Here is a 27,931-nt window from a genome sequence, read left to right as displayed (position 1 = left end):
CTTCTTTACAGATGATAGGTTTCACATATCTACAAAAGAAAAATCACGGGAGTCGGGCGGTAGCGCAGCGGGTTAAGCGCACATGGCACAAAGCGCAAGGACTGGCACAAGGCTCCCGGTTCAACCCCCTGGCTCCCCACCTGCAGGGGGGTCGCTTCACAGGCGGTAAAGCAGGTCTGCAGGTGTCTTTCTCTCCCCCTCTCTGTCTTCCCCTCCTCTCTGCATTTCTCTCTGTCCTATCCAACAACAGTGACATCAACAACAGTAACTACAAGGGCAACAAAAAGGGAATAAATAAATATAAAGAAGAAAATTTAAAAAATAAAAAGTACACTAACACTGGCGATGAGCACTCAGATGCTGCGGGACACCAACAGGTCTTAGGAAAAGGCTGTCTCTTCTGCTTGTCAGAATACATTAAGACCCACTGATTGTGTGATTCATAGCATGTTGTGTCCCAGTAAGTAAAGGACACCTGGGCTGCCCTACCTTTCCAGCCAGCCCAGACTCCAGACTTCTGGGGTACAGAGTAGAGAGATCAGTGACAAGGAATCTCTTAGGGATCAAAGGGAGGTTGGCTCCAGAGCTTCCCTCTGCGGATGACAGAAGTGTAGCATTCTGAGAAACACTAGTTAGTAGACATGAATCAGGATTGTGGTCTCTCCAAGGCTAACCTTTGTCATGAGTAGCTAATACTGACAGGACTTTGAGGCCCCCATATTTCCTAGAATTTTGCAGAGACTTGTTCTGAACAGGAGGGTTGCAACCTCTTCCTTGCCTTCTTTCTTTCTTTTCTTTCTTTCTTCCTTTCTTCCATTGTTTCTCTTATTTATTTATTTATTTATTTATTTTTAGTCCTCCAAGGTTATTGCTGGGGCTCAGTGCCTGCACTACAAATCCACTGCTCCTGAATGCCATTTTCCCCGTTTTTGTTGTCCTTGTTATTGTTATTGCTGTTGCTGTTCTTGGATAGGACAGAGAAAAATTGAGAGAGGAGGGGAAGACAGAAAGGAGCAGAGAAAGATAGACGCCTGCAGACCTGCTTCATTTATGAAGCAACCCCCTTGCAGGTGGGGAGCCTGGGGCTTGAACCAGAATCCTTACGTTGGTCCTTATGTTTCACACCATGTGCGCTTAACCCACTGCACTACTGCCCGGCCCCCTTCTTCTGTCTTTCTGTCTGCCACATCTGCCTTATATCTAGTTTCTTGGTGGGTGTTTCTCTGCCTTGACAGTAGGAAATATCTTTACCTAATGCTTTATTGGTCTTTAATATATATTTTAATTGTTGAAGTCAATTATATGGATATTATATCTGATTGTTTAATTCTTAATTCTGCCACTTCTTCAGTTATCAAATGGAACCGCTCACAGTACCTCCATTCTAGGACTGCTTGGAGGATTAAATTAACATTTGTGAAGTTCTTTTTACTTACTAAGTGTCTGTCACTTAGCAAACACTAAGAGTGTTAACTGTTAGCATGCCTGTTCAGTATAATAAGGTGAGGAAAGAAGTAAAAGTATACATTGTGTCCATCAATTCTTTGATGGCATAGCCCTGCACTACTTAGCGATAAGGCTAAAACTGATGAGAAATGGTTCATCACTGAAGGCCTTTGTGATTTGGCTGCGGAAACAAATAATAAAATATTGGAACTGGGAGCTGGATAAAATTTACCCCATGAAAGCATGCCCCTTAACATACTGGAGACCCTGGGTTCAAGCCCTGGCAGCACCTGAGAACACTGTGCCAGCACTGAAAACTCTGTAGATGGTAGAAGTAAAAGAATGAAAAGTCTGCCTAGGAGTGAGCAAATCACACATGTTAGGCCCAAACAGTGCTGGAAAGCAAAAAAAAAAAAAAAAAAGAAGAAGAAGAAGAAGAAGAAAAGAAAAGAAAAAAAGGAAGAATTAGTTCTCCATTCAAGAAGACCCTCCAGTTACCTTGCTGTCATATAGAAGTGGTCACTGGAACATCAGACTTGTCATCACTGTGGAGGGTAGTGCTTTGTTTCGGAAACTCGTTCAGAGTAGGTACTGAAAAATACAGTCAGCACAGAGGGGCAGGAGAGACTCTGAGGCATGTATGAACACAGTGTAGGGATCAGCACAGAGCAAGCTTGAAAGACTTAAGGCCAGTAGCACAGGGGTGGGTGGGCCTGAGCCCTCAGAGTCTTGCATTCCCCAGGCCAAAGGAGCCCCCACACCAAAAAGGATAGGTCTCAACTTGATGCTGTTGAGCACAAGCATAGACAGTACATGATCAGCATCAGAGACTCCAGCTGAGACGGTATCGACTTGGCAGAAGACAGGGAAGGACCCCGGCAGGGTCCCACCATTATTCATTAATTGGCCCATGTCACAATGTGCAAGGACTCTGGTTCAAGCCCCTGGTCCCCACGTAGGGGGAAAGCTTTGCGAGTGGTACAGCAGTCTTGCAAGTGTTCTGTCTCTCTCCCTCTCTATCACCCCCTTCCCTATTAATTTCTGGCTGTCTCTATCCAATAAATAAATAAAGATAATTAAAAAAAATTTTTAAAAAGAATGTGAGCTCTCTGACAGGTGACTAGTCAAGAAGCTATTATAACCCAAAGAGATAGCATAGTTGTTAGTCAAAAAGACTTTGATGCCTGAGGCTCCAAGATCTCAGGTTCAATCCCTGGCACCACCCTAGGCCAGAGCTGAGCAGTACCTTGGTTTTATTTATTTATTTATTTATTTTAAATATTTATTTCCTTTTGTTGCCTTGTTGTTGTATTGTTGTAGTTATTATTGATGTCATCGTTGTTGGATAGGACAGAGAGAAATGGAGAGAGGAGGGGAAGACAGAGAGGAGGAGAGAAAGACCTGCTTCACCGCTTGTGAAGTGACTCCCCTGCAGGTAGGGAGCCAGGGGCTTGAACCAGGATCCTTACGCCGGTCCTTGCGCTTATTTATTTATTTTTTACCATAGCACTGCTCAGCCCTGGCTCATGGTGGTGTGGGGGGATCCAACTTGGGGCCTCAGAGCCTCAGGCATGAGAAACTATATGTATGACCAATATGCTATCTTCTCTGCCCAGTTCCCAGGTTTTAAATTATAATAATAATAAACATAGTCCAGGAGGTGGTGCAGTGGATAAGGCTTTGGACTCTAAAGCAAGAGGTCCTGAGTTTAGTCCCCAGCAGCACATGTACCAGAGTGATGTCTGGTTCTTTCTCTGTCTGCTATCATTTCTCATGAATAAATAAACTCTTTAAAAATAAAAATTAATAATAATAAATAAAAGTATTATTTAAATATATATATTTTTATAAATGATAGCAATAATGATAATAATGGTGGTAGTATACTTGCTTTGTTCTGAGCACTATGTCAGGTATAGACACCAGCTCATTTATTTCTCCAAACATTTACATGAATTACATGAGTTAATTCTCATAACATTTACATTTTAATGGTGACTAAAGCTAAGTCAGATCAATTAATTTATTCAACTCACACAACTGGCAAATAAAGGGAGTTGGACATTTTTTTTTTTTTGCCTCCAGGGTTATTGCTGGGACTGGGTGCCTGCAGTATGAATCCACTGCTCCTGGAGGCCAGGGAGTTGGACTCTTAACCAGCATTGCCAGACTTTGATCGCAAGTGTTTAGTTGAGAAGTAAGTCCCAGCTCAGTGATTGTGGAAATGAGTAGGGTCATAAAGAAGGGGTCCACCTGGAAATAGCTTCTGGAGATGCTGTGGTTAATGTTAGGAAAAGTCTTGTTTTTCCAGAAGCACCTAGAACCCCCAGATCTAGAAGGTGTTTCCATCAACTGAAATGGTAGAATTTGTCTTTGGAGCCAGACTCAGGCTAAGGGTTAGGAATAAAAGTTGCTCACTCTGGGATTGGTATCAGATGAAAGCCTTCTCATAGTGCAAAAACTCGTTCCTTCAGCAGTGGTAGGTAGAAAGGTGCAGATTGCAGGTCAGTACTGAAAGAATTTTCCATCAAAATGTCCAGTGAAATTTGGAGATGTCATTGAGTACTCATAATAAATAGTTGATAAACCATTGCAACAACTTTATAAAAGCATAAAATAGTCTTAATAACACAGCAAAAGAAACTTAATAATCAAACTCTATGAAGATTTCTGCCAAATATATAGTTTTGGTTAATCTAGGCATCACCAGATAATCAAGACTCCAGACACCAGAGCATTGTTTCACCCTTGCATAAAGACCAAGGGTTCTGGGATTCATATGGACTTGGTCTGTGAATCTGGAAATAGCAGAATTAAAGGCATCTCTTGGAAGTTTCTAAATTTAGAAGGCCTGAAAGGAAATATTTTAAGTTTAAAAGGTAGTGTGATCTATATAGGTCTGAGAAAACTTCACTCTAAATTGAAGTTCTATCTTGATTAGGGGTAGAGAGTATTTATATTTCTACTATTTTGAGACACACATAGGAAGGTAACCCTGAAACCACTGTGTATAGCACCGTTGTCAGAGATGGGACAGTGGTTTGCAAGGACTGCTGTTGGCTAGATCTTCCGTGTGTTTTCTCTATTCCCCAAACAGGGAAACCCAAGGAGGACCAGGTTAGGCTGTCATGAGACCAGATGACTTTTTCATGAGGAAAAAAAAAAAATCCTCTGAGATGATGTGTTTGTCATTTTATATGTTAGGAAATAGGCCTGTGTTAACTTTATGCATCTTATCCTGATGTCTCTGAGGAGTAGTCCACAGGTAACTGGAGGCGTTCAACTGTGGAAAAAGCAGGCAGTTAGGCTACATAGGTTTTAGGGGTTACCCTTATAGGACGTTTAATGCAGAATGTTCATCTAGTGGATCATCCTAAAGATGTAGCCAAAAGTCACTAGGAGAAACATACCTCCTTTGTTGGAAGCCTGGCAAAAGTCTGGGTGAGGAAGAGAAGTTGTCTGGCAAGTATGGCTGAGAGCATTATCTACTAGGTACTCACTGTGGGCCATAGCTCTGAATAGGGGCTCAGAGGCTTTATCTACTTACAGAAAATGTAAAGTCTGTTTCCTGTTGTTTCTTGAGAATCTGTCCCCATCTTTTGTAGTCAGTTAGAGATGAGTAGAAACTTAACATCTTTCTTTTTTAACTTTTGTTTTGTTTTGTTCTGCTTTTTATTGCCACCAGGCTTTTCACTGGGGCTTGGTGACTGACTACACAAAGAATCCAATGCTCCCAGCAACCTTCCCCCTCCCATTTTGTTTTGTTGATGGAAACAGAGAAAATGAGAGAGCAGGGGGAAATAGAAAGGGAGAGAGAGTGTCACACCTGCTGCCCTGCTGTACTGCTAGTGAAGCTTTGTCCCTGCAGATGGGGACTGGGGGATTTAAAATCAGGTCCTCACACACAGTAACTTGTGTGCTTTATTGGGTGCACCACCATCTGGTCTTGGAACTTACTTTTTTTTTTATTTTAAAGGAATTTTTAAAAATAACATATTTTTAGATTTTGTTTATTTATTAATGAGAAAGGAGGAGAGAGAGAGAAGGAACCAGACATCACTGTGGTACATGTGCTGCCAGGGATTGAACTCAGGACCTCATGCTTGAGAGTACAGTGCTTCATCCACTGCGCCACTCCCGGACCACTGGAACTTACATCTTTTAAATATCTTTATTACTCAGTAGGATATCTGAACACCATTATAAAAGTGATGACTCTGACTCTGGGTGGGAGAGTATCAGAAAGACCTTCCTGGGAGAGGTGACGTCTGATCTGAGTTTTTACCTGGGAGAGGTGATGTCTGATCTGAGTTTTTAAAGATAAGTTTCAAGATTAATAGAGAGAAGGTCAAGTGTTCTTAGGAAAAGGGACATGAAAGTTTATAGAGATGAAAAACCATATAAACATGTGGAGATGAGAAGACATGGGGAAATACAAGTAGTTCTAGTTTGGCTGGTGTGTTAGATGAAAGATTGGGAGTGGCTGGAGAGGCGAGTTTTAAGGGAAGAGAGGATGATACAAAAGGCAGAGAAGCCAATTTGCAAGCTCAGACAAGAGTTCAGGCAAGAAATAATAGGTGCTTGAAGTAAGAGAATAACATTGAGTAGGAGGAAAAGGTAACAGGTGGTGGTAGATAAAGAGTAAGAAAAAGAATTAGGGCCCCAGAAATAGCTCACCTGGTAGAGCATGTACCTTATCATGCCCGAGGCCCTGGAACATCATGGATGTCAACAGGGTGGTGTATTAGTTCTGTAGTGTCTTTCCTTGCTATCTCTCTCTGTCCATTGTCACTCAATAAAAATTGAAAAAGTTGGGTCCAAGAAACCACTCAGCTGTTTTGTGCATCTGTGAGGCCTTCCACACCATTAAAAATAATAATAATAATTAATAATAATAACAGCTACTGTTATTATTAATAACTGGTTCCATGACCAGTTGAAAGGAGAATAAGCAATCACAGATGATTCCTGAGATTCCAGTTTGAGTAACTGGGAGGTTTGATCCCAGGTTTTGGCACAAAAGTTAATTAATTAAATAAGAGAAAGGTGGTGGCAGTTGTCAAAATTTGAAATACTGGAGTGAAGCCAGTTTGAATATCCAGTCTTAGAAGTGTTTGAGGGAGAAAAAAAAAAAAAAAGGGAGTCAGGTAGTAGCGCAGCAGGTTAAGCGCAGGTGGCACAAGTGCAAGGTCCGGTATAAGGATCTCGGTTCGAGCCCCCAGCTCCCCATCTGCAGGGGGTTCATTTCACAAGCAGTGAAGCAGGTCTGCAGGTGTCTGTTTTTCTCTCCTCCTCTTTTTCTTCCCCTCCTCTCTTCATTTCTGTCTGTCCTATCCAACAACGACGACATCAATAACAACAATAATAACTACAACAATAAAACAACAGGGGCAACAAAAGGGAATAAATAAATAAATATTAAAAAAGAAGTGTTTGAGGGGGTTGAAGATGTTGTATCTGAGGGGCCAGATGGTGGTGCACCTGGTTGAGCACACATGTTACAATGCGCAAGGACCTGGGTTTGAGCCCCTGGTCCCCCACCTTCAAGGGGGAAAGCTTTGCAAGTGGTGAAACAGTGCTGCAAGTGTCTCTTTGTCTCTCTCCCTCTATATCTCCCTCTTCCATTTTGATTTCTGGCTGTCTCTATCCAATAAATAGATGAAGATTTAAAAATTTTTTAAAAAGATGTGTATCTGCTTGAATTCATTACTTGGAGGTCCTTCAGCAAAGTAATGGTAGTTGAAATCTCAGTCATGGCCATTTCACCAGGCTAAGAGGAATCTAAGCGTTTTGAGGAGAGATGTCCAATAGGAGGCTACAGAGTCATGGAAAGGAACTAAAGAATTCACAGATACAACAAACCAGAAAAAGAAGAAAATGCAGGATGACTTCCCTCATATGTGGGCATTAAGACAAAGTGAAAGGAAAGATACAGAGTGAAACTTTTAATTACCTGTGGTGGGTAATAGCAGATGGGGGCATGGGAGGAAGAAGGACGGGTTGACAACCTAGTGTTCTAACATGGTGAAGGACGATGACAGGTTGGTGGAGGGTGTAATGTGCTGACAACTATCATGGAGAGATGAGGAACTGTACACATATGACAGCTGCCTTATTTAAAAAAAATATCTATTTATCTATTTATTATTGCATTTTGACAGAGAGAAATTGAGAGAGGTGGGGGAGATAGGGAGAGAGACACCTGCAGCACTGCTTCATCACTTATGAAGCTTTCCCTCTGCAGGCGAGGACCAGGGGGCTTGAGCCTGGATCCTTGTGCACTGTAATGTGTGTGCTTAGCCATGTGTACTGCCGCCTGGCCCCTGACAACTGCCATGTAAACCATCCTTTTTTTTTTTTTTCTAATTAAGTGAGCTAAACAGAAAATACTCATCAACAGATGACTTGAACAAAATAGTTGTGTAGTCAGTAGAAATACTACTTGGTCACTAGACAAGATGACATTGTACCCCTCAGGTCAAAATAGATAGAACTGGAGGTCATGATGCTGAGTGAAAGAAGTGAAAAGACAGGCTGGCAAAATAGTTCACTTGGATCAGCGCCCTGCTTTGCCATGTGCATGATCCAGGTTTGAGATCAGCCCCCACCGCACGGGAGGAAACTTAGGTGCCGTGCTCTCTCTTTCACACTGTCTCTCGGGCTCTTTGTTTCTGTCTCTATCTGAAAAAGTCATCCCAGAGTGTGAAACCCCAGTGATGGTTTTAAAAAAAAAGTTAACAGTGAGATGGTTTCACTGATTCATAGTAGACAGATAACTGAACAAACTTGAATAATAGTAATGACCAGACTGACTCTCAGACTAACTGGCAGCCATGGTGCTTATTGAAGGAAATGGAGTTGAGGTGGAGGGAATACATAAAGGGATCCTTTTTGGTATAATGGCATAGGAACTTTGGTAGTGGTTGCAGCGAGGTGTGCGTGTGCGTGTGTAATTATACTCCTGTAAAGCTTGTAATACTGTAAATCAGGGTTAACAATAACAATTCTAGAAAGAATAAGAACTGAATGTTGTAGTTCTAAAGCATTAATAGACTGGTGCTGAGCATAGGATTAGTACTTATTTTTTAAAGTTAACTTGTTATCTTTATCCTTTAAAATTTTTTTTATTATATTTTTTAAAATGGCTTTTTAAAATATTTATTTATTTTTCCCTTTTGTTGCCCTTGTTGTTTTTTACTGTTGTTGTTATTGATGTCATTGTTGTTGGATAGGACAGAGAGAAATGGAGAGAGGAGGGGAAGACAGAGGGGGAGAGAAAGATAGACACCTGCAGACTTGCTTCACTGCCTGTGAAGTGACGCTCCTGCAGGTGGGGAGCTGGGGGCTCTAACTTATTATCTTTATTTATTGGATAGAGACAGCCAGAAATCAAGAGGGAAGGAGGTGATATAAAAGGAGAGAAACAGCCACCTGCAGCACTGCTTCGTCACTAGCAAAACTTTCCCCCTGCAGGTGGGGACCAGGGGCTTCCCCCGGGTCCTTGAGCATTGTAACATTTATGCTCAACCAGGTACACCACCACCCAGCCCCCTCTTTATTCTTTTTCCATATTTAATTCTATAAAGATATCAGATCCGTCTAGACATGCTCTTCTACCTTAATCTCTGTCATGGACCTGCCCATTGTTATGAAGATAGTTTTATCAGTCTGTGGAGGCAGCATAATGGTTATGCAAAAGATTATTCAATTTGAATAAAATATTAAAAAAGACAAACAATAATGTTCTCTTTTTAAAAAATATTTATTTATTCTCTTTTGTTGCCCTTGTTTTATTGTTGTAGTTATTGATGTCATCGTTGTTGGATAGGATAGAGAAATTGAGAGAGGATGGGAAGACAGAGAGGGAAAGAAAGATAGACACCTGCAGACCTGCTTTACCACTTGTGAGGCGACTCCCCTGCAGGTGGGGAGCCGGGGGCTCGAACCGGTATCTTTACATTGGTCCTTGCATTTTGTGCCACCTGCACTTAACCTGCTGTGCTACCACCCAACTCCCAATAAAATACTCTTATCTGTGTGGTCCAGGAGGTGGTGTAGTGATAAAGCTTTTGACTCTCAAGCATGAGGTCCTGAGCTTGATCCCCGGCAGCACATGTTCCAGAATGATTTCTGGTTCTTTCTCTCCTCCTGTTTTTCTCATTAATAAATAAATAAGATCTTAAAAAAAAAAGTACTCTTATCTACTGTCAGCAGCCCCCATGGTATTGCCCATGAACTCAACAGACTACTGAGCTGATCCAGGGTAGGACAGACCTAACCCTCCCCCTGCCCTCTGCATGACTTTGTGGGTGTCAGAAGGCACTGTGCTAGAAGTCTGCTGTTGATCGCCATGGTAGTGAAGTCTAACTTCTTACATAAGCTTCATCTGTTCAGCCATTAAAAAAAACTTTTTGTCATCACTGGGGTTTCACTGCTCCAAGCCAACTTTTTTCAGATAGAATGAGAGAAAGATATAACATCAAAGCTTCCAACGGGGGCCAGGCTGAACCTAGGTTGTATGCCTGGCAAGGCAGGCACCTTCCCAGGTGAGCTGTCTCGTCATCCTAAACTGTTCAACTTTAAGCCCACTAAAATTACAATAGGACACAATAGCACTGCATGGAAACTTTTGGGGAAAGAAGATGAGTAATAAGAAAACCTTTGTGTGATCTTGACACCAATGCGTAACGGTACACCAGTTATTAAGTTGTTGGAAAAATCATATTTTTCTCTTTTTTAAAAAAATTTATATTTATAAAAAGGAAATATTGACTAAATGATAGGATAAGAGGGGTACAACTTCACACAGTTCCCACCACCAGAACTCTGTATCCCATCGCCTCCCCTGATAGCTTTCCTATTCTTTAACCCTCTGGGAGTATGGACCCAAGGTCATTGTGGGATGCAGAAGGTTGAAGGTCTGGCTTCTGTAATTGCTTCCCCACCGAACATGGGCGTTGACTGGTCGATCCATACTCCCAGCCTGTCTCTCTCTTTCCCTAGCGGGGAAGAGCTCTGGGGAAGCAGAGCTCCAGGACACATTGGTGGGGTTGTCTGTCCAGGGAAGTCTGGTCAGCATCCTGCTAACATCTGGAACCTAGTGGTTGAAAAGAGAGTTAACAGGGGAGTTGGGCGGTAGTGCAGTGGGTTAAGCGCAAGTGGTGCGAAGCCCAAGGACCAGAAGAAGGATCCCGGTTTGAGCCCCCGGCTCTCCACCTGCAGGGGAGTCGCTTCACAGGCTTTGAAGCAGGTCTGCAGGTGTCTATCTTTCTCTGCCCCTCTCTGTCTTCCCCTCCTCTCTCCATTTCTCTCTGTCCTATCCAACAACAACTACATCAGTAACAATAATAACTAAAACAATAAAACAAGGGCAACAAAAGGGAATAAGTAAATATTTTTTTTAAAAAGAAGAGAGTTAACAAATTGTTGACCAATAATTTTTTTTAAGTTTTTTTTTTTAATTCCCTTTTGTTGCCCTTGTTGTTTTGTTGTTTTAGTTACTGTTGTTGTTGGGTAGGACAGAGAGAAATGGAGAAAGGAGGGGAAGACAGAGGGGGAGAGAAAGTTATATATCTGTAGACCAGCTTCACCACCTGTGAAGCAACTGCCCTACAGGTGGGGAGCCGGGGGCTTGAACCAGGATCCTTCTGCTGGTCCTTGTGATTTGCACCACTTGCGCTTAATCCGCTGCACTACTGCCCGACTGCCGTGATGTATTTTTCTATGCACAAGTGTGTCATGATTTTCTGGCAATTCATTATCAACCTCCTGTCTATTAATGTCATAAAGAACTATTGCCTTCTTTTAAAAAAATATTTATCCCCTTTTGTTGCCCTTGTTTTATGTTGTAGTTTTTATTGTTGTCTTCATTGTTGGATAGGACAGAGAAATGGAGAGGGGGGAGAGAAAGGGAGACACCTGCAGACCTGCTTCCCCACCTGTGAAGCAACTCCCCTGCAGGTGTGCAGCCGGGGGCTCAAACCGGGATCCTTCTGCTGGTCCTTGTGCTTCGAACCACGTGCGCTTAGCCCGCTGCGCTACCTCCTGACTCCAGTAAATGATTTTTCCCCAGCAGTTGAGCATTGGATTTGAATATCTCAGACTCCAGGTTAGATTCCCAACACAGCCATATGCCAGAGCTGAGAAGTTCTGGCCTTTCATAAGAATAGTTTTTCTTTTTGCCTCCAGGGTTATTGCTGAGGCTTGGTGCCTTCACTAGGAATCCACTGCTCCTGGAGGCTATTTTTTCCCTTTTGTTGCCCTTGTTGTTTATCGTTGCTGTTGTTACTATTATTGTTGTTATTGCTGTTGTTCTTGGATAAGACAGAGAAATCAAGAGGGGGAGAGAAAGACATCTGCAGACCTGCTTCACTGCTCGTGAAGCGACACCCCCTGCGGGTGGGGAGCCAGGGACTCAAACTGGGATCCTTATGCCAGTCCTTGTGCTGTGCTCCAAGTGTGCTTAACCCACTGCACTACTGCTGCCCAGCCCCCTAAAAATAAATCTTTAAAGAAATATCTCATAGCAGTTTAGGTGGTGGCACAGTGGCTAAAGTCCCGGACTTATAAGCATAATGTCCTGGCTTTGGTGCCCAGCATCACATGTGCCAGAATGATGCTCTGATGTCCTCTCCCTCTCCCTCTCCTCTCTCTCGGTCTCTATTAATAAATAAATATTTAAATAAAAACCATAAATTAATCTTTAAGTAAGTAAGATCCTGGGAGTCGGGCGGTAGCTCAGTGGGTTAAGCACATGTGGTGCAAAGCGCAAGGACCAGCATAAGGATCCCAGTTCGAGTCCCCAGCTCCCCACCTGCAGGGGAGTCAGTCGCTTCACAAGCAGTGAAGCAGGTCTGCAGGTGTCTATCTTTCTCTCCCCCTCTCTGTCTTCCCTTCCTCTCTCCATTTCTCTCTGCCCTAAGGACAACATTAATAACAACAACAATAATAACCACAACAATAACAAACAAGGGCAACAAAAGGGGAAATAAATAAATATAAAAAAATAAAAAAGTAACATCCTTCTTTTGTTCGGCAGCAATGTGTAGTTTCTTATAGTCCTCTTCCTGAAAGGAAGGATATATTTTATTCTCTCCTTAGCCTACCAAGAAGTAGGACAGTATATAGTTTCCTCCTTTAATGAGTATAAAAATTAGGTGCATTGGGTGAAGAAAAGCACCTAGAGCCACATAACTAGCATTTGCTCAAAAATTGGATTTTGCTCTCCTGAGGTCTACCTCAGAGCTTTTCTGCTATATATATTAGGGGATGTAACCCTTTGGTTTCCACTACTCAAAAAAGACAAAACATGGATCTTCCTTTCTTCTTTCCTTCCTTTCTTTCTTTCTTTTCTTTCTTTCTTTCTTTCTTTCTTTTCCTCATTCATTCCTTTCTTTCTTTCTTTCTTTCTTTCTTTCTTTCTTTCTTTCTTCTTTCTTTCTTTCTTTCTTTCTTTGACTTTGTCATTCCAAAGCAGTTTTTTTCAGATAGACAGAAAGTGAGAGACAACCTCAGCAGCAAAGCTTCCCTCAGTGCAGTAGTGAGTACTCCTGTGTGATGCACTAGTTGCTCAGACCTGGTGTCTGGCTAGGCAAACTGCGCATACTTCCAGGTGAACTATCTCATCAATCCTAAACAGTTTTCTTTTTTTTTTTTTTGACATGAGTATAATTTCAAACTAGTGTTCTTTTTTTTTTTTTTTAACTATTGGGGAATTAGTGTTTTACACTCAACAGTAAGTACAATAGTTTGTACATGCATAACATTCCCCAGTTTCCCATATAACAATACAACCCCCACTAGGTTCTCTGAATCCTTCTTGGACCTGTATTCTCCCCACCCACCCATCCCAGAGTCTTTTACTTTGGTGCGATATGCCAATTCCATTTCAGGTTCTACTTGTGTTTTCTTTTCTGATCTTGTTTTTCAACTTCTGCCTGAGAGTGAGATCATCCCATATTCATCCTTCTGTTTCTGACTTGTTTCACTCAACATGATTTTTTCAAGGTCCATCCAAGATTGGCTGAAAACAGTGAAGTCACCATTTTTAACAGCTGAGTAGTATTCCATTGTGTATATATACCACAACTTGCTCAGCCACTCATCTGTTGTTGGACACCTGGGTTGCTTCCAGGTTTTGGCTATTACAAATTGTGCTGCCAAGAACATATGTATACACAGATCTTTTTGGATGGGTGTGTTGGGTTCCTTAGGATATATCCCCAGGAGAGGAATTGCAGGGTCATGGGGTAGGTCCATTTCTAGCCTTCTGAGAGTTCTCCAGACTGTTCTTCACAGAGGTTGGACCAATTGACATTCCCACCAGCAGTGTAGGAGGGTTCCTTTGACCCCACCCCCTCTCCAGCATTTGCTGCTGTTACCTTTTCTGATGTATGACATTCTCACAGGAGTGAAGTGGTATCTCATTGTTGTCTTTATTTGCATTTCTCTGACAATCAGAGACTTGGAGCATTTTTTCATGTGTTTCTCAGCCTTTTGGATCTCTTCTGTGGTGAATATTCTGTCCAAGTTCTCCCCCCATTTTTGAATGGGGTTATTTGTTGTCTTGTTGTTGAGTTTGGCAGGCTCTTTATATATGTTGGTTATTAAACTCTTGTCTGATGTATGGCATGTAAAGATCTTCTCCCATTCTGTGAGGGGTCTCTTGGTTTGGGTAGTGGTTTCTTTTGCTGTGAAGAAGCTTTTTAATTTGATGTAGTCCCATAGGTTTATACTGGCCTTAGTCTTCTTAGTCTTTAACATTTATGCGGAAAAGAGTTCTGCCAATATGTTCTTCTAAGTATCTGATAGTTTGTGGTCTAACATCCAAGTCCTTGATCCACTTGGAATTTACTTTTGTGTTTGGTGAAATACAGTGGTTCAGTTTGATTCTTCTGCATGTTTCAACCCATTGTTTCCAACACCATTTGTTGAAGAGACTTTGCTTTCCCCATTTAATAGTCTGAGCCCCTTTGTCAAAGATTAGATGTTCATAGGTTTGGGGAACAGTTTTCTTTAATAAGAGTTGAGGGACTTGGAAAGTGGTGCAGCCGGTAGAGTGAAGGCTATGCGAGCATGAGGTCATGAGTTTGATCCCCAGCATTGCACATGCTCTGGCTTTTCCTATCTCCTTTTTTCATAAATAAATAAATCTTAAACAGAAGAGTTAAGCTGTTACCTTGCTGTCAATTTCCTCTGTGAAGAAGAAAGTAACATTATACTGTGGAGTAAAAGGAAAAACAGAGACTGAACAGTAAGATAACAAAATACCCCGCCCTTCAAACCTGGTGAAGGGAACTAAAAGAAAAAATTTGATAAACTAAAATTTGTACTCTGAAGCCTTGAAATCCAAGTTATCTGTCAACTTAAGACCAAACTGACTTAAAATAAAGGATGACATGGGTTTATAGTTCCCAGTGTTGGGAAATACAATAGAGACTCACAGGGATCCCACAACTTGGCGAGATGGGTGGAGACCACCCATCTAGAAGGCATACTTTTTGGAGAACTAGGGAATGCAAACCAGACCCCTTTTTTCCTCTGCTCTAGTTTTTGAAAGGGGTAAAGTCTGGGTGAGGCTGGTTTTCTGGAGAGATGAGGAATTATATCCTAGAAGCTAGCTTTATAGCCTAGAGCCAGTAACACCAAACAAAGACCATTGTGCAAAGAAAAATGTTTGATGAACCACCACACAAGACCCCTGTAAACCATGGGGTTTTATTTTAACTTGATGTCTTCTTAAGTGATCAGTTCACACCCATATGAGGAAATAAATCCAATTCCTAGCACCAGGGTAATGCACAGCCCAACTGTCAACACACAGACATACATACCAATATTGAGGCATTCCCCCAATTAATAGTGAATAGAGATGAAATTTTCCAGTTGCAACTATTCACAGCCAACCCCGGTGTCTCCCATTCACCCTCAGACTGCTGAGCTTTTAAGCTAATAATTGAAACCTCTACATCATCCAATTCTCTAAGTTAATTTCTAAGGGAAAAATCTGAGTAGTGCCCAGGTAAACAGAGGAGAAGGAAATTTGACTGACTCTGTTTTAGGGCTAGTGAGTCCAGGCCAGTGGCTTTCAACTGAGAGCTATTTTACCCCTCTGTTCCCTAGGGACCATTTGGCTATGTCTGATGACATTTAGTTAGAACTGGTGTGGTACTACTGGCATCTAGTGGGTGGAGGCCAGGGTTGTTGTTAGCTGCTGTCTGATACACAGGACAGTTTTTGCAATAAATCATCATCTAGTCCAACATGTTAATTGAACTAAACAGGAGACAGTCTATAAAGATAAACTCCTTCTCCTTAAAACATTAATTAACAAGTGAACAAACAAAACATTACAACATGCTACCCATTCAGATTCTGTAGAAGTAGAAAGATGACTGGAACATTTAAAGGGAAGAAATACATTAGAAAATAAAATAATAGTTGGAAGAGTAGCTTCCACTGACTGGACTGTTTACTCTGAAACTAGAAATGAAAGATGAGGGACTAGAATAAGCTCACAAAGAAGTCACAAGAGAAGTCACAAGGCTTAAATTCCAGAAGAAGCATGCCACTGCACAAAGCAGTTACAGCAGCATTAGGGTCTGCCAAAAGCTGAATCAAAGCGACAGAAAAGCAAATAGAAGAGACCAGCTTGAAAGATCAGTCCAGGAAGTTGGGTAGTAGTGCAGTGGGTTAAAGCACACGTGGCACAAAGCACAAGGACCAGCATAAGGATCCTGGTTCGGAGCCCCCGGCTTCCCACCTGCAGGGGAGTTGCTTCACAGGCGGTAAAGCAGGTCTGCAGGTGTCTACCTTTCTCTCCCCCTCTCTGTTTTCCCCTCCTCTCTCCATTTCTCTCTGTCCTAACAATGACGACATCAACAACAACAACAACAACTACAACAACAATTAAAAAAAGACAACAAGGGCAACAAGAGGGAAAATAAATAAAATTTTAAAAAATTAAAGAAAAAAGAAAATCTTAAAAAATTAAAAAAAAAAAAAAAGAAATGAATGGAGATAAGAGATACAGAAAAGATACCAGAGTCATTCTGTTGGAATGCTAGAAATATTCATTGGTATTCTAAGTGGAGAAACAAAAAGGCCTGGGTCAAAGATACTGGGTTGTCAGAAAAGTCATGATGTATTTTGCACATTATGCAAAAATGTGTCATACTTTCCTGACAACACAATGAAATAAAAAGTGCTCCAAGCTGGAATAAAATAAAAGGCTGAGGAGATAGCATAATGGATATGCAAAAAGACTTTAGTTCCTGAGACTCAGATGTCCTAGGTTTAATCTTTAGCATTATCATAAACCAGAGCTCAGTAAAAACACAGTAGATAAAAGGAAGTACATAAAATATAAATAGACAAATAATGATCCTGATGAACTTAGTTTCAAGGATGAAAAATTGCCTAGAGATAATCCAAAAATTAAATTGGTCACACATATTTAGGGTGTATTTTTTAAAAACTTTTTTGATCATTGTGTTAATTGAAATACACAAATAGGACATAACTCTTCAGTCAATAACTTTCCACAAAATACACATATTTTGCAAAGTGTCACATTTATTTTATTTATTTTTTGCCTCCAGGGTTATTGCTGGAGCTTAGTGCCAGCACTATGAATCCACTGCTCCTGGCGACTTTTCTTTTTTTTTTTTTTTGATAGGACAGAGAGAAATTGAGAGGGGAGAGGGAGAGAGAAAGACACCTGCAGACCTGCAGACCTGCTTCACTGCTTGTGAAATGTCCTCCCTTGCAGGTGGGGAGCCAGGGGCTTAAACCCTGACCTTTGCTGGAGTCATTATACTTAGTACTATATGAGCTTAACCGGGTGCGCCACTGCCCAGCCCCATAGGCACATCTAAATCAAGAAACAGAATTTAATTGGCAACTTAAAATTCCTTTCAGGTCTTTTTTTTTTTTTTTAATATTTTTTCCCTTTTTCGTTGCCCTTTTTTTTATTGTTGTAGTTATTGTTGTTATTGATGTCTTCATTGTTAGATAGGACTGAGAGAAATGGAGAGAGGAGGGCGAGACAGAGAGGGAGGAGAGAAAGACAGACACCTGCAGACCTGCTTCACCGCCTGTGAAGCGACTCCCCTGCAGGTGGGGAGCCGGGGACTGAACCGGGATCCTTACACTGGTCCTTGTGCTATGCGCCACGTGCGCTTAACCCGTTGCGCTACTGTCTAACTCAGGTCTTAACGCAACAGCTTACACCTGACCCCGAAAGCAAACTACAGCCTGAAAATCAGATACAGCTCACATGTGTTTGCTAAAGACATTTTTTATGTTTTAAAATAATTTTTAATGCTGTGTGCTGTGTAATTGTATGTTCATTGTAGTAATAATTTGCATTTTCCTGATGTGACTGGTGCAGTCGAACACTTTCCATGACTCTTCTTCTAGAGTACCTCTCCAAGCCATTTGCTCTTTTATCTATTGCATTTCTATCTTTTTCTTATTTGTTGGTGAGGATTTATTTATTTATTTTTAATGTCTGCTCAGGCCTCTTATCTGTGCGACTCCACTACTTCTGACTGGTTTTCCTCCCTCCCTCCTTATTATTATTATTTTTTAATCTCAGTCAAACAGGGAGAGATAGGAAGATGGACGTCATCTTGATGTTCCACTTTTCAGGCCCTCCCTTCCCCTGATGTCGTGCATAGAAACTCTGTGGTTTCAGAGGCTTGAACCTGGGTCCTTGTGCATGATGAAATATGTACTCTACTGGGTGAGCTATCTCCCAGCCTCAGGGATTCTTTATCCTGGTTAGAAGTTCTTTACTGGATAAATGTATTGCAGTTCTCAGAGTATCAAGATAAAATATTTGACCTAAGGATTCTATACCCAGTAAAGTTGTCCTTTTTACATATAAAGCTTCACTTTTCCTCCCCTTCCCTCCCATTTCCTCCCCTCCCCTCCCCTCCCCTCTATTCCACTCCCCTTCCTTCTAGAGATTGAGAAGCAAAGAGAGAGAGACTGAGACTCAAAGAGACCACAGCATTGAAGCCTTCAAAACTTCCTTCAGAGCTGTGGTAGGGGTTGGGCTCAAACCTGAGTCGTACACACAGCAAAGCAATGATCTATCCAGGATAGTGAGCTCTTTTGCTGGTCTACTTGTAAGACTTCTTAAAAATATTTTCAAATAGGCAAGAACTTCTGTTTTCTGGAGATGAACCAAATGCTTAAGCAATAGATTGGGGAAATTGTGTGGGAGATCTGGTCCTGAACACTACTTGTATCCAACTGTGAAGTTGATCCTTAAATAATGGTGATGAATATTTTTCAGAAATAAAAGTAGTAATGTTTAGTATATTTGAAATCAATTTATCTTTTATTAAATATATATTTACAATAAGGGGGCATAAGGTTTTGGAAATACCAACAAAAACCAGGAAATAAAGTCGAGGAGAAGGTGGACAAAAACTTAAGAATGCTAATTTCTTGCTCTCCAACTATTGGCGTTACTAAAAACATACACAGGTTTCCAAATTGTGCAGGAGAGCATTAAAAGAAAGTACAAGATCTGTCCTCAAGATATGGAAAATATAAATTGGCAAAGAATAAACATATTTACAATCATAACAGTATAAATTATGTGAGGCTATATAAGAAGTATCACATATATATGAACTATAAGGAAATGTTAGTATATATGACAAAATTAGTAAGACTACATATATATTTAGTAAGACTACATATATTATAGTTTTCATATAAATGTATAAATTAGGATAAATTATAAACGTATACTAGCATTTTCTTTTTTTTTCCCCTCCATCCCTCCCTTCTTTTTTAAAATTTTTTATTTATAAAAAGGAAACATTGACAAAACCATAGGATAAAAGGGGTACAACTTGACACAATTCCCACCACCAGACCTCTGTATCCCATCCCCTCCCCTGATAGCTTTCCTATTCTTTACCCCTCTGGGAGTATGGACCTAAGATCCTTGTGGTATGAAGAAGGTTGAAGGTCTGGCTTCTGTAATTGCTTCCCCACTGAACATGGGCTTTGACAGGTCCATCCATACTCCCAGCTTGACTCTCTCTTTCCCTAGTGGGGAAGGGCTCTGGGGAAGCGGAGCTCCAGGACACATTGTTGGGGTCATCTTCCCGGGGAAGTCTGGTCAGCATCCTGCTAGCATCTGGAACCTGGTGGCTGAAAAGAGAGTTAATATACAAAGCTAAACAAATTGTTGACCAATCATGGACCTAAAGGCTGGAATAGTAAAGATGAAGTGTTGGGGGGTCTTCCATTTTGTTGATAGCTAGTAGGCATATTTTAGTTATATTTCAAAGGGCCTGTAGCTAGACTAGTGTTTTGTTTGTTTGTTTGTTTGTTTTGCCTGAGCCTGAAATCTGATATGCATGTGGATCCAAGTTATTGTCTGGGGAGATGATGTCATGGCTTGAAAAAGGACCAGAAAGCTGGATCAGAGAAGAGAGTAGCTCCCTAATATGGGAAAGGGGTATAAATATTGTTGACTGTAAACCCCCTGGATTTGATGTGATCTGGGGCCCATAATTATCTTAGGAGCCTGTGTGACCTCTTTATCCCTCTAGATCTGAGCTCACATTCTGTGGTCATGAATAGGAACATTCCATGCTGCCCCAGTATCAACCTGTCTTCCTCAGGTGTAGCATAAAGTATGTTGTCCATTGTCAGGCTGTGCCATGGGGGAGAGAGAAGAGACCAGAGCGGAGAGGGAACACAAATCTTTATTCACATGAGCACTTCAGAGTTGGGTGAGAGTACCACCCGTTCGGGCCACGTGGAGCTAGCAAAATGGCCGTCTCCCACTATGTGCAGCAACCCTTCTCTGCCAGGTCGCAGAGGTGAAAGGGGGCAAAGAGGGCTAACCTGGAACAGCATCGGCCTTTATAGGATAAAAGCCGGAAGTGGCAAGTGGGGAAGGGATTTGCTAGGAAACAAGGCACTCGAGGATAGGGTTACAGCTCTCACGGGAATGGGAAGGGGGAGGAGGAAACAAGGCACTCTGGGAAGCTTGGGCTTCAGCTCTCGCGGGAATGGGCGATGCCCTGAGGGTATCTGCACAGTACCCCAACAGTCCATCCTCCCTTCAGAGGATGGAACATGCTCTACCATTGTTGATCCTAGTTGAGGGCAAGGTCCTATGGGGGCCCACAAAGGGGTCTATTTTGTTGTTCCTGTTAGAAATGACTGGTATCAATGGAGAGAGGGATTTATTTGAGTTCTAGGCCCATCAAGTCTGTTTGGGAATCTCAGGATTCAGCTTAGCATTTTCTTTTTTGCTAAGAAAGTTAATTTTCATAGAAAAATAGCTATATGAAGAGATGATGCATTAATCAGATTGATTATGGCAGTTGTCTCCCGGTCTTTAATAAACTGTCACAGGCTGGGAGTATGGAACGACCTGCCAGTGTCCATGTCCAGCAGAGAAGAAATTACGTAAGGCAGCACTCCCTCTATTTGCATCCCACAAAGAGTTTTGGTCTATACCCCCAGGGGAGGAAGTGCTAGGGGTAAATTCTTAATGAAGTAAGTAAGGAAGTGAAGGACAGCTGCCAGATGATTTCATTCATGTGTGAGTATAGAGAATTAAACCTAAATTTGGGGGAAAAAATATAGTGAACCCATATCAAAGGCCTTAGGAGAACTGTGGTGATTATTATTGGGGTTAGGGAGTAGGGCACAGAACTTTGATAGTGGAAATAATGTGGAACCCTTATCTTGTAATCTTGTAGATCACTATTAAATCACTAATAGAAAAACAAAATATCACACCTTAAATATATGAATAATTTATTCTTTGTGATTACTCAGGTAACTGACAAACTCATTTTTTCTTCTTTTGTTCAGTTAGAGGATGAGAAACAGAAGGAAAGAAAAAAACCACAGCACTGTTTTCAGTGCTAATGAAACTCCCCTTTTATATCATGCTTTCACTCAATGACCAGGGCCTTGAACCCAGGATTTAGTACACGGCAAAGTATGTGCTGTACTACTGAGCTGCGAGCTATCTCCTGACCTCTATACAATTTCCCCCCATTACCATTATTGCTGGGGCTGTGTGTCTGCATGACTCCACTGTTCCTGGTAGCCTTTTTTTTCCCCCTTTCTTTTTGATAGAGGGTGAAAAACAGAAAAATACAGGGGGTGGGGAGGAGTGGGAGAAGTAAAGAGGAGTGACACCTGCACAGTATTCCACTGCTCAGGACCTTCCCCCCCCTCATTTGGAGACTGGGGTCTTAAATCTGGGACCTTACACACCACCACCTGCCCCTCTGTACAATTTTTATGTGTCAATTTTGCCTCAGTAAAGCTGGAAGAGTAGAGAATTATGTGCATAACATGCAGAATTAAAGGGAGGAAAAGATGAGGAGTGTGGGCAGGTTTATGCTAATGTAATAGTTGCATACTAGTCAATGAAAATATTTACTTTTTTTGGAGTTGGGTGGTGGTGCATCTGGTTGAGCGCACACATTACAGTGCACAGGGACCCAGATTCAAGCACCTGGTCCCCATCTGCAAGGGGAAAGCTTTGCAAGTGGTGAAGCAGGGCTGTAGGTGTCTTTCTCTCGCCCTCTCTGTCTTCCCCTCCTCTTTTGATTTCTCTCTGTCCAATCCAGCAACAACAACAGCAATAACAACAACAACAGTAACGACAACAAGGGCAACAAAATGGGAAAAATGGCCTCCCGGAGCAGTGGATTCATAGTGCAGGCACCGAGCCCAGCAGTAACCCTGGAGGCAAATAAATAAAATAAAAATTTTAAAAATAATTTTTTAAATTTATTTAAAAAAGGAAAAATTAACAAAACCATAGGATAAGAGGGGTACAACTCCACACAATTCCCAACACCAGATCTTCATATCCCATCCTCTCCCCTGATAGCTTTTCTATTCTTTGACCCTCTGGGAGTATGGACCCAAAGTCATTGTTGGATGCAGAAGGTTGAAGGTCTGGCTTCTGTAATTGCTTCCCTGTTGAACATGGGCGTTGACTGGTGGATCCATACTCCCAGTCTGTCTCTCTCTTTCCCTAGTGGGGAAGGGCTCTGGGGAAGCAGAGCTCCAGGACACATTGGTGGGGTCGTCTGTCCAGGGAAGTCTGGTCGGCATCATGCTAGCATCTGGAACCTGGTGGCTGAAAAGAGAGTTAACATACAAAACCAAACAAACTGTTGACCAGTCATGGACCTAAAGGCTGGAATAGTGCAGATGAAGTGTTGGGGGTACTCACTGCAGTCTATTGTGTACTTTTGCTTTCAGGTATATATTTTGCCCTAATTTATGGATACGTTTGAACATATGCTCTATCTCATGGGACCTGGTCTATATCTAGGTTTTGGGACTTTGTTAGGAAGTGAACCACCTGGAATGGAATTAGAGAATATTATGAAAGGAAAAGTCTCACCCGAGTAATGAAGCTGAAGGGTTCTCATTCCACACCGTGTCTCTGGACACAGTCTGAAGTAAAGCATGCTGAGGTGGTACTCGTTGTGTTGATTAGGTTGGAATCGGTGGATGCAATATTATTTGGTATGAATTGAGAGAAGCATGCAGGAGAGTGCGCCCCACCCTAAGGTTCTAGGACTGGGGGAAATATAGGCTCTATAGTGGAAATGTGAGGTTCCTGCTGTCTTAGGGTTCAAGAAGACAATAGACAGTTATTATTATAATCACATTATAAGGTAATTGGGTTAACTTTGAAAAATCCCTTTGTTAGGATCTGCTGTATTATACCCAACATCACCATAATTTATGTCCTTTGACATTATTTGTATATAGCTGTGCCACCGGTTGCTTCTGTTCTCCCTGGTCTAGGCTTTTGAGAGAGTCAACATATCAAAGATTCAGCCTATGTATTAAAAAGACTCAGTCTGTACTTTAAAAAGTTTGAGACATACAATCAATTTTTCCTCTCTCATATTAATTAAATAGTGATTTATATGACTACAGATTAATAAGAGTGTACATAAACACCATTCCCACTACCAAAAGACTGTGTCTCATCCACCTACCTCCCCCATCCCCACCCCCACCGCCACCCCGTGAAGCCGAATATCCACCCTCACCCTCACCCCAGGGTTTTTACTTTGGTGCCCTACTCCAGATTTAGTCAAATCCTGCTAGAAGGAATTGTGCTAAGTGAGCTAAGTCAGAAAGATAAAGATGAGTATGGGATGATCCCACTCATCAACAGAAGTTGAAAAAGAAGAACTGAAAAAGAAATAATTTCAAAATGTACTTTTCTGCTATAAACTTAACGATCTTTAGATATAATTGATGGATCAAGTAAATATAAGGGATCACAGCTATTGCTGAGAGAAATGGATCGGATAATGGGGAAGGAAGAAAAAAAAAGACAGGAAGCACAGATAGGGTGTGTTGTAAGATAAATGATCACTAAGCTCAAAATGACATTTTGAGGAAGAATACTTACTGAGATGGAATGCCAGTACTTACCAGATGCAAATGTATATTAATTTTATAACCAAATACATTTAGTCATAAGGCCTATTGCTCCTAGCAGAGTATCTTCTCATCTATACAGGCCTAATCAGGGAAAGATAAGGTATTAAAAGACGGTGCTTAACCTATAGTCTTGTGGATCATTATTAAAAGACAGTGCTTCTCAAGGACTCCTTGGGTTGTCTATAAGCAGTTGAAAAGGGAAAAAGTGGCTTTAGCTTTGTTTGGCACTTGGAGCCATCGTGTGCCCCCTTTGTGTTTTAGTCAGCTTCCCCCAAAAGCCCAGCCATCTGCTTTACAGGTTGCTTTACTTTGAGGCCTTAATATTTTCTTTTCTAGGTGCAGGGATGGAGCTCCCAACATTTGCTTTACATTCTCTCTTTGAAGATCTCTTCTGTTCCCTTATCAGTTTAAGGTTGGAATTTCTCTTGACTCTGGAGCAAAACATAGGTATCACAACTACATAGAAGAACTGTAGAAGTTCCAGTGTAATGTGTCGAGGCGGTACTGGTGGCATTGGTTTGGTGGAGCTCAGCAGATGCAATATTAAATGGTATGGACCGAGACAAGTGTGCAGGAAAGTGAGCCCCACCCCAGAGGTTGCAGGACTGAGAGAAATACGGGTTTTATAGAGAATGGGGAAGGTTCCTGCTGTCTTAGATTTTATCCATAGAGGGAGGGATAAAGAATAGGAAAGCTTCCAAGGGAGGGGATGGGATGTGGAACTCTGGTGGTGGGAATTGGGAATTGTACCCCTCTTATCCTATAATTGTGTCGATCATTATTAAATTAAAAAAGAAGAAGAGGAAGAAGTTGTTCCAGTGTAAGGCCCTGCAGTCAGTCCGTTACTTTAACTTTCCTCCAAACACTAGTAACTGGAGCTGAGCCCAAAAGTCCTGGCATACTCTTCTGTTCTGTTTTCTGTGTACCATGTAATCTCCAAGCCCCTATATAGAGCTTTCAGCCTGCCACCGCCAACACCCACATTTGTACTTCCTCTTCTCTATTCCCACTCAGCCTCCACACTCCCTCCCCTTCAACACATCCTTCTGTAAGCCCTTCTACTTTATGGTTACAGATAGTATATATATTTGGAGCAAGTCATTCTTAATTCTTAGTTGAAAAATACTCATTCATGAAACATTTGCCCGTTGATAGGTTGAGAACTGTGCTAAGTGCCTTACACCTCATCTAGTTCTTAACAGTTTTGCACTCTAGAAAATTTGTTCCAACTACTACTTCCAAGCTCCTACAAGTTGTGTAACTTGTCTTCAGTCACTTAATTTGCTTGGCAGAACCTGGAGAGCAGCTAGCCATTGAGTTTATATTGTACACCAAACACTGCACTGAGCCCTGTATGTATTTTACACATGGGAATGTGTGGATTAGAGAGGCCATGAATGTAACTTGTCACAGCCTGAGATTCTGTTTGCGGATTTCACATATACTCTTCTGGAGTGCCGTTTTAACAGTAAAACTGTTCTATGATCCTTGTTTTGATATATCTCTGTTGTGTTCAAGATGCGCTGGTAGTACAGAAGGAAACCTGAGAAGGACCCGAGACGTCCAGTAAAGTTTCACAGAGAAGATGGCATCTAAACTAGCCCTTCAGAGATGAGTTTTTTTCAAAGAGAGAAAGGCAGTGTTGTCAGTGAGGACACTTGTTTAAAGACATGGGTGGGGAGGGATTAGGGTTGTGTGGCAGGAGTCTGTGCTAGCTCTTGTAGGGTATGAAGCTGGGAGGTGAGCCTCCAGGGGTCCCTGTGGACTATACTCTGAAAGTTGGCTTCTGTCACCTCAGTAGTCACCAGTAATCAATTTTGTATGGGGGAGCATTACTGGTGGTGCTGGGTTAAATAACCGTGTAGGGTTGAGACCAGCTAGGAGGACATCTAAGTCAGACAAGAACCTAACCCACAGTGTTAGTGTGGAATAAGGAGGCCCTGAGTCCCAGCAATTCATCTGTTGAGACTGCATATACCTTTGAGGTGCACCTCCTTTATTTATTATTTATATTTTTTGCTAGAGTACTACTAAACTCTGGCTTATGGTGGTGCTGGGGATTGAACCTGCAATCATTGGAGCTGCAGGTATAAAAGACATTTTATATAACCATTACACCATCTCTGTCCAGCTCCCCGCCCCCAATAAATCAGGAACACAACAAGAACTCATCTTCACAAACCTTTTCTACACTTCTGTTGTAGAGTGATGGCATATAGACTATTATATACACAGGTTGTTTTTAATCCTGTTTTTAAAAGGTGTATTTCTTACATATGAAAGAGTTTCACATAAGCCAGAGCACGATTCTGTATTGCAGCTCTAGAGATTGAACCAAGCATGTACGTCTGATGCCCCACCAGTTGAGCTGTTGATATTCCCCTAGCCGCCTAATAGATGTGTTATATATATATACACCAACTATAGGATATAATAAATGGGGGGCCGGGCAGTGACACACTGGGTTAAGTGCAGGAAGCACAAGGACTGGTGCAAGGATCCTGGTTTGAACCCCCAGCTCCCCACCTACAGGAGGATCACTTCCCAAGTGTTGGATCAGGTCTGCAGGTGTCTGTCTTTCTCTCTCCCTCTCTGTCTTCCCTTCCTCTCTCAATTTCTCTCTGTCTTATCCAGCAACAATAACAACAACAATGGAATATATATATATGGCACCAGGAGCAGTGGATTTGCAGTGCAGGCACCAGCCCAAGCAATAACCCTGGAGGCAAAAAAAAGAAGAGGAGGAGGAAAAAAAGAATATAAGACATGCTATGCTGAAATTTTCTTCCTTTTCCTTACCCTCTTAAGTTGTCTTGGAGCCCTATTTTTGTCATTAAATCTGGAGTCGCCTAATTCTTCTTCATGGCTACTTAGTTTTCATTGTAAGGATGTACCAGGTGTGGAGATAGATAATGCAAAATAACACTAAAAGTCCCAGGTTCAGTGCTCGGTACTGCCATAGGTCAGAGCTGAGCAGTGCTCTGGTGAACACAAAACAAACCAAAAAATGTATTTATGATAGATGTGTTATTTTGCCATCAAAGTATAACGAGTATTCTTACGTATACATGTGTATGTATATCATTTTATATGTACATGAGTGTGTTCAAATTCCCAGAAAGAAAACTGAGCTAAATAGATATGCATTTGTCATTTTAGTATATTGCTAAGTTGCTGTCCATAGTGCTAGTTTTCACGGACCCTCACTAACACAAGGAGGTAGCAGGTTTTGATGGTGAGCCATCTTAAAGATAAAGTTGGTTTTTTTGTTTGTTTTTGTAGCTTTTTTTGTTTCTGAGCTTGCTTATAGTTTTCCTAAGAACTGTTATTACCTTTTTTTCATGTTCTCTTTTATTATTTGCCTTATTTCTCTGTAGAAACTTGAAATATTAAGGAAATTGGCCTTGTGTTTGGTGTGAGTTTCCATTGTTTCTCCCTAGGGTGTTATCTAATAGCTTGGTAATCATTAGAATGTTCATAAACAGAAGTTGAGAAAAAACAGAAATGGAAACGCAAAGTAGAATTTGACTGAGCTTGGAGTATTGCACCAAAGTAAAAAACTCTGGGTGTAGGGTGAGGGGAGATTTTCAGCTTCACTATAGGGGTGTGGGGATAGGATCACAGACCTTTGGTGGTGGGATTGGTGTTAATATACACTCATATTGGGAGTAGGGTGGTAGCGCAGCAGGTTAAGTGCACGTGACCAGTGTAAGGATCCCGGTTCTAGCCCCCGGCTCCCCACCTGCAGTGGAGTCACTTCACAGGTGGTGAAGCAGGTCTGCAGGTATCTATCTTTTTATCTCCCCCTCTGTCTTCTCCTCCTCTCTCCATTTCTCTCTGTCCCATCCAATAATGATGACATCAATAACAACAACAATAATAACTACAACAATAAAACAAGGGCAACAAAAGGGAAAAAATAAATATTAAAAAAGGAAAATAAATATACGCTCCTATTAATAAAAATAAAAATGGGGGCTTGGCGGTAGCACAGTGGGTTAAGGACATG

The 27,931-nt window shown here is 41.6% G+C and overlaps 1 protein-coding gene across 6 annotated transcripts in view; it reads left to right on the top strand.

The window, feature by feature from the left end:
- TET3 (tet methylcytosine dioxygenase 3) overlaps positions 1–27,931 on the top strand; it is a 148,560-nt gene that overhangs the window by 72,590 nt on the left and 48,039 nt on the right. The gene's annotated exons all lie outside the window — the stretch shown is intronic.

The sequence above is a fragment of the Erinaceus europaeus genome, chromosome 3 (genome assembly GCF_950295315.1).
Source record: "Erinaceus europaeus chromosome 3, mEriEur2.1, whole genome shotgun sequence".
In the NCBI taxonomy this organism is placed as follows: Eukaryota; Metazoa; Chordata; class Mammalia; order Eulipotyphla; family Erinaceidae; genus Erinaceus; species Erinaceus europaeus.
The sequence above is the reverse complement of the archived record's forward strand: the minus strand, read 5'-3'. Positions and strand labels throughout refer to the sequence as shown.